The following is an 11,855-nucleotide window of genomic DNA, read 5'->3' on the forward strand; positions in this document are numbered from 1 at the left end:
TTCTATCTTTCTTTTGGAATACCCCTAGATGACCGGCTGCACCAACGTGAGATTCTCTCACGTAGCTCTCTTTCTCTCTCTGTAACTACCAATGCATGATTGCACGAGCTTATCTTGATGAGTTGGTCACGGAGGTAGTCAACGTAGCGGCCGTACCTACGTGCTCCTCATTTTTTCGCGATGACCTATGTGCTCCTCTTCTCTACTTACAGCTTCTCTCTCGCGGGCGCCATCGCTGCCATCGAGGTCGTCGGCGAGAAGTGCGTCCGGACCCGTCTCCGTCCCGTCCCAGACCAGTCGAGCCCGTGACACCTCGCCGGAGAGCTCACTGCCGGTGTGCTCTTCTGTATAGAAGAAGGGGAAGGGGTCAACGAGGCCGTGAGGGCGGCAGAGCGAGCGGGGTAGGGCGGAGCTCCTACCCGCAGGGACAGGAGATATGGGGGGAGGTGCAGCGCTGCTGGTTGGTCGCCGGCGGTGGACGCCGTCAAGGGCGGCGGGGCTGTCAGACAAGGCAGCGGCGGCTATTTTGCAGAGCCCGGGTCAGAATTCAACGAGAGAACTACAGAGAGAATGATCCAACTAACTTTTTTATTGCATGGGCTGCTGATTTGGCACTGCCAAGTCACCGGTCAACGTGGTCAAAACCACTCAAATGAGTCAAAACCGGATGGAAGGTTGATTTTTGAACCATGTGGTTAGTTCCGGGTGCAAAATGGCTGGTTTTATAGTTGAGGGTTGAATATCAAACCGTGTGGTTAGTTCAAGGTTGTAATGTGGACTTTTCTCTACAGAATATGTGGTGCTAAGCTGACTGACCAAACTTGGCAGGCGAATCCATCATGTCCATGACGGGGCCGAATTGGTCGGCATAGACGATGGTGGTGTCGGGATGCCTGACCCGGAGCGTGTCCAGGGCCTCCTGCAGCAGTAAGTTGTGGTGCATTGCTAGCTTGTTGTACTCTTTGAGGCAATAGTCGTCGGTGAGGATCTTGGGACGCATCCCAACGGGATCACCCCAGGCACGACTAAACTCGTCGCCCCATGCTTGATGAGCCTCTGTTTGAACTTTCAAGTGCTAACCAACGCGCACAGCTAGATAAAGATAATAACCTACAATATTGAGGCAATTGAGGTCCGTACCTCGACGGCCATGGAGATGGCACCGACGACATCTGGAACTAGCGGCATCAGCGTCATCCCTGCCATGCCGTTCAGCACGAAGATGTCGTAATCATTAGTCCCGAATTCCCCCACGACAAAGAGTGATCTACTGAAGAACGTTTCGCACTCTACGTACGTAGATCGGAAATTAAATAAATTTGTTACCTTGTCACTTTGTAGTGTATGCAGTTTACTGGCTGAAATGCACGCTGAATATATGCCTTTGCGTAGGCAGATACTTAATAAGTTTTCCCACTAGTAGAAAACAGGGCTTTCGTTCGGCCCTGGCCAGCCCATTAGTTCCGGTTCAGTCAAGAACCGGGACCCATGAGGGCATTCGTCCCGGTTCATGAGCCCAGGGGGCCGGCCGGGGCCTCGTGGGCATTGGTCCCGGTTCGTATGGACCCATTTGTCCCGGTTCCTGGCACGAACCGGGACCAATGGTCCTCGCTCCTGGCCCACAACCTTTGGTCCTGGTTCGTGGCTTGAACCGGGACAAATGAGTTGCCTATATATACCCCATCGCCACAGCAGAGCACTCCACAGTGCTCTGTTTTTTCTGGCCGGCGAGGGGAGGGCGTTTGGGTGCTCTAGCTCACCTCCTATGCACATGAGGTGTTCGATGAAATGTCCGAGCCACGCTAGTTAATCGTTCTCCTCTCGAAACTCGACCTCCAAGCTCCCTTTTCCCCGAGATTTGTCTAGGTTTAGCGCTCCATCACGTCTCTTCCCCGTCTTCACCGTCGTTGATCGCCCGCGCCGATCTCGTCGTCGGCACCATCGTGGTGAGCCTCTTGTTCTTATCTTCTTTCTGAAAGAAAAAAATTTCTTACTTCAGATAGATACTTGTCTAATTTTCTTACTTTTATTATTTCTTATTATTATATAGTGCGATGGTTTTGGTATCCGCCCCGCCGGCCCTCATCCTGTCTATGATTCGGATGTGGTATATATTATCTTTTGATAACTATTTGGTTCATTTATTGTTTATGACAATTATGCCGACCAAAGCGACATAGATTTTATTTATTTAGGAGGTGGTTGAACCGGAAACTCCAACCGACCCTATTGTCGAGAGGTTAAATTTAGTTGAAGAAGAAAACAATTACTTGAAGGAAAAAATAAGAAAAATTGAGGAGAAGATGATATTGGAGTGGCATGTTGCAAATGTCGTCGATGATCACAAGATCAAGATGGATGCAATGCGGTTGAGGATTAGAAAGATTAGAAAATATGCCATTCATACCGAGGCTTGGTATCATTATGCAGTTGGATTAGTTGTTACCTTGGTTGCGATTATGATTGCATTTGTTTTTCCATATAAATTTTTTACATAATTTCAATGTATGGTTTAATTAGATGCTCCGGAGAGCTATATGTTGCACATGCTATGTGGGTGAAATCCCTTTGTAACAGACGAGTTTCCGTATGAAACCCTGGTACTTCAAAAGAGATTGTTTGTTTTGTACACGAAGTGCATCCAGGTTTTGCCGTAAGCCTCTGTACTTTCTTGCACATGCTATGTGGGTGAAATGATGATACCATGCCAACTTGGAACCTTTTCAGAGTTCATTTCAAATGCTTTTCAATTTCATGGTCTTATAGCTCAAAATAATCAGTAAATGCATGAAAAATAACAAATGAAGTCAGAAAGGGTTGTAAATTGATGATGTGGCTTTGAATGGTGCATTTTGAACACAGAAAAACTATGGAGTTCAAATAAGTTCAAAAAAATGAAATCCCTTTGTAACAGACGAGTTTCCGTATGAAACCCTGATACTTTGAAGGAGATTGTTTGTTTTGTTCACGAAGTGCATCCAGGCTTTGCCGTAAGCCTCTGTACTTTCTTGCACATGCTATATGGGTGAAATGATGATACCATGCCAACTTGGAACCTTTTCAGAGTTCATTTCAAATGCTTTTCAAGTTCATGGTCTTATTGTTCAAAATAATCAGTAAATGCATGAAAAATAACAAATGAAGTCAGAAAGGGTTGTAAATTGATGATGTGGCTTTGAATGGTATATTTTGAACACAGAAAAATTATGGAGTCCAAATAAGTTCAAAAAAATGAAATTCCTTTGTAACAGACGAGTTTCTGTATGAAACCCTGATACTTTGAAGGAGATTGTCTGTTTTGTACACGAACTGCATCCAGTTTTTGCCGTAAGCTTCTGTACTTTCTTGCACATGCTATGTGGGTGAAATGATGATACCATGCCAACTTGGAACCTTTTCAGAGTTCATTTCAAATGCTTTTTAATTTCATGGTCTTATAGCTCTAAATAATCAGTAAATGCATAAAAAATAACAAATGAAGTCAGAAACAAAAAATAAAATAAATAAGTAATTTGAAACAAAATAATATAAACTTTAATAAAATAGATAAGTAGAAACAAAAAAAAATAAACTTTAATAACATAATAAAATTTATGAAACTAAAATTATCAAAGTATTTTCTCTTCGAAACATTATAAGCAACCTCTAGTATTATTGAAACTAAAATTATATAAAATTGATGCAACTAAAATTATCAAAGTATTTTCTGTTCAAAATCATTAAAAGCAAAAGGAATTTTCATAAAGAACTTTTTTGTTAGAAACTTTAATAGCAAAAAGAATTATCATAAAATAAAATTAATAAGTAATTATAAACAAAATAAAAATAAAATAAATAAGTATTTCGTTGTAAGTAGAAACAAAACAAAATAAATAAAGCAAAAAAGAAAACAAAAAAACTGGGAAAAAATAAAAAAATTGCCATCAACTGGGCCACCACGGCCTGAATACGACTAGAAACCCATCCATGGGCCAGGATTCAGGCCCGCAAAAGGCCCAGAAGGCCCATCAGGCATAGCAGTAATAATTAGGCCCGTAAGCCTGGAATGGAGAGGAGCTCGAGAGGGGTGCGGCAGTGGAGCTTATAAACCACTGCGCGCCCCTCTCAACTAGGGAGGTGGGACTAAACTTTGGCCGCGACACGGGCAGCACAGGGGCCTTTGGTCCCGGTTGGTGGCACCAACCGGGACTAAAGGAGGGGGCATTGGTACCAGTTCCCTTTAGTCCTGATTGGTGCCACCAACCGGGACCAAAGGCCTCTGCTTCCCGCCCTTTGGGCTGCTGAAAAGAGACCTTTGGTTCCGGTTGGTGGTACCAACCGGGACTAAAGGGTGGCATTGGTCCTGGTTGGTGCCAAGAACCGGGACCAAAGCCTTTGCTATATAAGAAACATTTAGCAGTTTCTGCAAAAATCACTTCTTCTCCGCCCCAACGCCCCCATGCTACTCCTCGTCGTTGTCGCCGCCGAGCCTTGCCCCGACGTCGTCGCCCGCGCCCTCACCCAACGCCGTCGCCGCTCGCTGCCCTGCCCCGACGCCGTCGCCCGCGCCCTCGCCCGACGCCGTCGCCGCTCGCCGCCCTGCCCCGACGCGCGCCGCCCCGGCCCTACCCCGATGCGCATCGCCCCGGCCCGCCCCCGTTGTCGCCGTCGCGCTCCCCCGCCCCCTTCGTCACCGTCACCCTGGGCGCCCCTGCCTCGTCGCCGACCCCGTGCCCCTGCCCTCCTCACCTTGGTCCGGCCGGCGCCCTCCCCTATTTCCTGTTTTTTTAATATACGTGATGATTTATATGTGTGTTTTTTCATATATATGATGATATATATGATTGTTATCATAATTGTTTTTGTTCATATATATGATGATTTTTTATAGAATATGATGTTTTTTCAGATTATATGTATATGATTTTTTTATAGAATATGATGTTTTTGCTTTTTTATAAAAATATATATAAGTTTGTATGTTCTCTGTGTATATATGTTCATATATGCAAAAGTTAGATTTAGTACATTTTAGGTTAGTTTCATTTTTAGAAAAGTTTTATGTATCTAGCTATAGGAAAGGAAGAAGAAGAAAAAGAATGAGAGGAAAAAGGAAAATAAGAAGAGGAAGAAAGGAGAAGAAGAGGAGAGGAAGAAGAGGAGAAATAAATAAGAAGAGGAAAAAAAGAAGAAAAAGAAGAGGAGAAGAAGAAAGGAATAGAGGAGAAGAAGAATAATTCTATTTTTTTTCTTCTTCTCCTCTATTCCTTTCTTCTTCTCCTTTTTTTCTTCGGTCGCTTCTCTTCTATTCCTTTCTTCTTCTCCTATTTTTATTTCTTCTTTTGTCTTCTTATTTTCTTATCGGGTATATGTCGTTGTCGATATACCCCTTCCTGATAACTTCAACACGAGGGGGGGTTGATATACCCCCTCCCCAATAACATTATTTTCCCATGTATGTATGTCGTCGTTGTCGATATAACCCCCTCCCGGATAACTTCGACATGAGGGGCGGTCGATATATATATATTTCCCCTCTCGACCGTGATAACTTATACCACAGGAGCACCCCCCCCCCCCCCCGACCCTCTCGCTCGACCAGAACTCTCGAAGACACCCAAACCCTAGAAAAAAATGATGTTGGTCTCCTACCTCCTCCCGTCGCGCCCCTACCCGCAAACTCTCTCGAGGCCACCCAAATTTACCAAGCTAAAAGAGCGTTGTCGTCGAGGCCACCCCAAACCCTTGAAGCGTTGTGTCGAGGCCACCCCAAACCCTTGAAGTGTTGTCGAGGCCACCCCAAACCCTAGAGAAGCAGTGTCGAGGCCAATAATATGATTCCTTATTGTGATTAGCTAGCTAGTTCTACATTTGTCACTAATATATATATCCATCTGTCATGTTTGAATAATAATTGACATATTGTAAATATTTGCAAAAACTATGGAGCACCCCCGAGACGAAGCAACAGAAGCGATGTTGGGGACATAATCGCAAAAGGAAGTGATGTCGTTGCGTCGTTTCTAAACAACACGATGGTCTGGAAGGACGGGGTAGTGAAGAAGAAGGCTATGATTATGATGGCTCCGGTGACCCATTAATGCCGGTACAAGAAGAAGGCTATGATTATCATGGCTCTGGTGACCCAATGCAGGTACAAGAAGGAGACCGTGATGACGGCTCCGTGACCGAACCGAGTCCGGCCAGGTATATATATTAGTTAAGCCCGTGCTGACTAGCTAATTGATGCATTCATTGTTTTCATATGTACACATATTAATTAACTCTCGTCTTTCTTCTTTTCTCTAGCCCTCCGGATCGAGCACAACTTCGGTAAAGAAACGAGGCCCGAAGAAAAAGTTGCGCTCGGATGAAAGGTTTGAGATCACAGCAATCGCGCGCGATGGCAAGCCGATTGAACCCATCCGGACAAGGGATGCATTTCGTGCTCAGTGCGGGGTTCTTGTTAGGACAAGATCCCGATCAGTATCCACCAATGGTTAAAGCCTAAGAAAGAAGACCCTGAGGTGTGTTATGTCTCCGATATGTAGAAAGAAGATCTTTGGACAACGCTTAAGGAAAATTTCACCCTACCGCCAGAGGAGGATCCGGAGAAGCCAGTTAAAGAGCAATTGATAAAGTCTCATGCTCTTAAGAAGATGGTAGAACTATTCAGGAGGTGGAAGAATGAGCTGAAAACAGATTTTGTCAACGAAGAAAAGACACCAGAATTCACCGGAAAGTATGAGAAGATCAGAGATCACTGGCCCGCATTTGTGGCCCACAAGACATCGAAAAGAGTAAGAAGATGTCAGCGACAAACAAGAAAAATGTTGGGAAGAAGAAGCATCACCATCGCATGGGGTCAGGTGGCTACCTCAAAGCCCGACCTTTGTGGGACAAGGCTGAGAATGACCTGATTGCTAAAGGGGTCGAACCAGAGACATTGAACTGGCCAGACCGTTGCCGGACTTGGTTCTTCGGGGTTGGCGGAACCTTGGACCCTGTATCAGGGAAGTGCGTTTGGACGGAAGAGCAACTGCGAATACCCGTCAGGAGGCTTCAGGAGTATATCGAGAAAGCGCAGCAAGGGACGTTCGTTCCAGGTAGAGAGAACGACGAGCTCACAATGGCCCTCGGGAATCCTGAGCACCCTGGACGGACACGAGGCACGCCAGGCTCCCTTCCATGGAAGGCTGGGTTTCCGGACGCAGGGGGTTACAAAAGCCAGGAGAGGAGGAAGAAAGTGGAGCATAGCCAACTGCAGGCGCTGCACGAAAGGGTACAAGGGCTAGAGGAACGAGAAGCAGATCGCAGCAAACGACCTGCCGAAGCTTCCCTTGAAGCTACCCCGCCATCTCAGCGGAGAAGCAGCGTGGCTTCCACCAAGCAGACTCAGCAGCTGGAGCCTGTCTTCACGGCTCCTGCTAGCTACCCCGCGGATGCTATCACGGAGTCTCAACATTGCCACCTTACGTCGCGATGGATGACATTGAAAGTCAAGGCAGCTGTTGGCTCTATTTTACCTACTGAACCTGGCACAACCTACCACGGTCGGTCGATTCCAAAAGGATATGCTAGGGTGATGGTGGATCAAATAACGTACGGATTTGAGGACCTTGAGCTTGACCACCATACGGGTGAAGGGGAAATTCGGCTGGGTTCTTCTCTGAAGACTCCATGCCTATGGCGGAAGGAGCTCATCAACCTTCCGAACTGGACGCCTTCGCCTCCTCCTCCTCCTCCGGCGAGTCAGGGCACTCCGCCTCCTCCGGCGAGTGATTAGGGCACTCAGCCTCCTTCTCCGGCGCGTGGCGGCACTCCGCCTCCTTCTCCGCCTGCGCCGGTGCGCCTGAGCAGCCAGCCTCCTCCTTCTCCGCCTCGTCAACAAGGGCAGAAGAGACCCGCCACCGCTCCGGCTGCTCAGGCGTGTCATCCTTCTCCTCTGCCTCGTAAGAAAGGAAAGACAGCCACAGCCGCTCCGTCTGCTCTCGCGTCTAGCAGTACAGCCAGAGGCAGGCAATATAGATATGGTCCTTCTCTGAAGACTCCAGAGAAATTACCATACGAGAGGATCCAAGAGGAAAACACGAAGATCATGCAAGCCGAAGTGACCAACTTCTTTGAAGGGGTGAAAGCAAAGAAAAATCCACCTCCGGAGGAGAAGATAGATCCGGTAAAAGCAAAGCGTACTCTGGCTGCCCTGAAGAAACCACCAAAGTCTCCGGTGAAAGACAACTATGAGTGCATTCTTACAAAGTCATTTATCAAAGCGGAGCGGTCGGGAAGTACTGTCAGTGGTCAAAGGTTAGCAGAACGACGAGCTGGGAAAAAAGTTGCCCAGCTCGGCGAACAAGCGAACCAATCGTTCCCCCCGCTCCAGGTGTCTAGCGTCGTCGTGAATCATCCGGGCAGGACAATGGTGCCCGGTTACAACGATCTTGGAGATTACCTGCCTGATGATGCACATTTTGATATAATGGAGATGGACGAACACAAATACGAGTACGGGAAGCCTCTCGTCAAAGATGAAAGATCTCTAACAACGATGATGCGAAGATTTTATGATTGGTATATGAAAACCTGCAGAGAGTCTGAGGGGAGTAATATTTTGACGCTGAGAGTTAGAGAGGAGCATGACCTCGTTGGAATTGAACTGTTGAATGTTCCATTTGAGGAGTTCTTCGAGTTTTTCAATCTAAAGGCCCTCGATAAGTTAATGATCACTTGCTACTGCCTGTAAGTAGTACTACTTCTGTCATTAAGTCTCTATATATAGGTCAGCTCTTTCATTGCATGTATTTTTAATTATCCTCACTATATTATGCAGATTGAAGATCGCCGAATTGAAGAAAAGACAAATCGGTGATATTGGGTTCATTAACACAAATCTCATAGATGCATATATGGTTAAATTTCAGGCCAAAGATACCGAGGCCAAGCTGCTACAATCGTTTGTATTAAATCAAAACAAAGCTATAATACTCTTCCCTTACGAATTCCAATGAGTGTTACTGTCTTGTGCATATTCAGTTTCCTTTATTAGTCGAGGTTATAGTAATGTAATTGATGAGTTATGCATGCGTGCTTAGGTTTCACTATATTCTCCTAGAGATTAAGCTTGAGCAGGGACTAGTAACCGTCTTAGACTCGAGACGAAAAGATCCCAAGGAGTATGCGGACATGACTGCAATTCTAGAGAAGTAAGTTAAATCGATCATTATCGCACCATATCGGCAACTTCAATTTGTTCATTTCCTGATATCAAGTAATTGTTTTCTTTGTCTGGCAGGGTTTGGAATAAATTCACCTCAAAAACTCTGGGACTGCCGAAGAAGCTGGAATTTAGACACCCGAAAGTAAGTACTATAGTAGCATGTTCCACGCATCTCCTAGTGATTCAAGCGCTAGTTTCATCAATACCATTTAGCATGCTTGCTAATTATCAGTTTGATTGACCTCTATTTCTTGTAAAGTGGTCGTGGCAGGAACAAGGGAATAATTACTGTGGATACTACATTTGCGAGTCCATCCGCCACACGACCTGTGAGCGGGGCTACTCCGACAAACAATATGAAGTGCGTAAATAATAATATTCACAATTTTATTTTATTACCATCATTTGTGTTCAGTTTCATTTATTCATATATATGTATTGACCCCCTTCTTTAAATTAGATATTTCGGATGCGGGATGAACTCCTACCACCAGATCGTATGCGAGGAATTCAAGAGGAATTGGCGGCATTTTTTCTTGACCACGTGATCGCTAAAGACGAAGAATACCATGTGGACCCTGAGTTCATTTGGAATTAGGAGATTATATTGTAAGAGATAATTATATTGTATATATGTAGCCAGTAGCGTCGGATAGATATACAAGAACTTGTTGTTCGACCAGTCTCTCAGAGAAGGAGAGGTGGTCGATATCACTTCTCTCTGTATGCATATGTTCATGACGATCTTCTGTTTTCTTCATTTGCTTACTAGCTAGCGTGTCTAGTCCTCTCGCGTCGATCAAGCACGGAGATAAGAGAGGACACTTCTCTGTATTAATTAGCTAGCTAACACAATATATGAAACACCTAAATTAAACCCCTAAAACCCCCTAACCCCCCCCCCCCCCCCTCAAAAAAACAAAAATCCCAGCACCTGAAATGCTGACGCGTGGATGTCTATTGGTCCCGGTTGGTGCCACCAACCAGGACCAAAGGGCCTCCTGCCTGGGCTCGCCGCACCGGCCACGTGAAGACACATCTGTCCCGGTTTGTGTAAGAACAGAGACTAAATGTCAAAGGCATTATTAACGACCTTTTAGTCCCGGTTCCAAAACCGGGGCAAAAGGCCCTTACGAACCGGGACAATTGGCCCTTTTTTACTAGTGTCCCTCTGTCTCAAAATAAGTGACTCGACTTTATACTAACGTTGTACTAAGTTCAGCATAAAGTTGAGTTATCTATTTGGGACAAAGAGTACTGTATATGACTCGAGAATTAGAGTTGGACCACAGAGACCTTGGGTTGCGCCGCAGAGCGAAGGCTTGAGAGACTCGAACCACCGCAGCTGCACCTGCACGCCAAGGCTGGTGTTGAGAGGTCTCCTGGTGCGGGGAAGCAGGCGGTGGAAGAAAACGGCGTCCAGAGCGGTGGAGCCGCTGACGGCGAAGTTGGCGCCTTGGCGGAAGCTTTCGTTGTGCGCCAGCGACGGCGGGACGAACGGCAGGCCCAGGTGTTGCGCTAATTAATCCGACCCCAAGCAAAGAACAACTAATAAAAAGGCTGATTTGGAGAACAACTAATAAGTAACAACGGCCGGGAGCAGATATCGAGTGAGTGGTACGTACTCTACTACGTAGTGGTAGGTAGCGTTGGCGTACCGATGAAATCGATGACCAGGCTGCCGTCGGAGCAGCGGCCGGTGGGACGGCCGAAGAAGGTGGAGCCATAGGGAGGGCGCAGCACGTAGTTAACGCGGTCGCTAGGGGGAAAGACGATGAGGTTGTTGCCGGTGTCGGAGGAGGAGCCGCCGAAGCTGAAGATGGAGTCGTATCGCCCGGCCGCCGCGGAGACCAGGCCCGCGAGTGGGAGGAGGAGGAGCGAGGAAACGGCGACGCACAGGCACACCCGCTTGCTGCTCATCTTGCTTGGGACGTCCTCTTGCTTTCCTGGTACGGCCGACCCCCGACCGTGGTGGGGACGGAGTGCATGCCGGCCAGGTAAAGCCACGAGTTTCTATCTACCTTTAGTACAAAAACAGCCAGCTACCTCTCCATATCAGAATAAATGTTTGACGACAGCTACTACCATATCTACAGCCGGAGTATGATCTTTAAATAACCCGTGAACGCGTCCGGTCAGTGATTGAGCGTGTCCCACACTTTTTATTTTCTTCCCCATACGTCCGGTTACTTGCACGTGATTGGTGGAGATAAAAAGAGAAAAGAAAAAAAATGAATAAAGAAAGAGAAAATGTGGTTCAGGGTGGGGGCCACGTCCAACGTGACGGACTGAGCGGACTTGCCCAGGCGCGTTCGCGAGCCCTCATATCCTCCCTACATTTAAGATGGATACTAGTGGTTGGGGCGTGCCATTGGCACGCCTCCTAAGCGGTCATGTGCGCACTTATCTAGCTTACACATATCTGTTAGTCTAGGTTAATCCTTGATGGCATTTATACACAGCCAAAGTGATTTGACTACAGATGAATATGGAAATCTTTGCTGACTTTAACCTCCCATGTGTTCCATAATTTATTACAAACTTGCTATTATGAGGATGACATGTGCTTCTTTGCCGTCCTGTGCGCACCAGTTTTGTCAATACAAGTGCGGTAGTAAAGTGTTGAGTCATCAGGCATAGCAAGGTATTTATATTAACA

At 46.5% G+C, this 11,855-nt stretch overlaps 1 pseudogene; it reads right to left on the minus strand.

Annotated features, from left to right (window-relative positions):
- Positions 1-837: 837 nt before the first annotated feature.
- On the minus strand, positions 838-11,116 carry LOC123116499 (GDSL esterase/lipase At5g45910-like; annotated as a pseudogene).
- Between the last annotated feature and the right edge of the window lie 739 nt (positions 11,117-11,855).

Source organism: Triticum aestivum, chromosome 5B (genome assembly GCF_018294505.1).
Source record: "Triticum aestivum cultivar Chinese Spring chromosome 5B, IWGSC CS RefSeq v2.1, whole genome shotgun sequence".
NCBI classification, from domain to species: Eukaryota; Viridiplantae; Streptophyta; class Magnoliopsida; order Poales; family Poaceae; genus Triticum; species Triticum aestivum.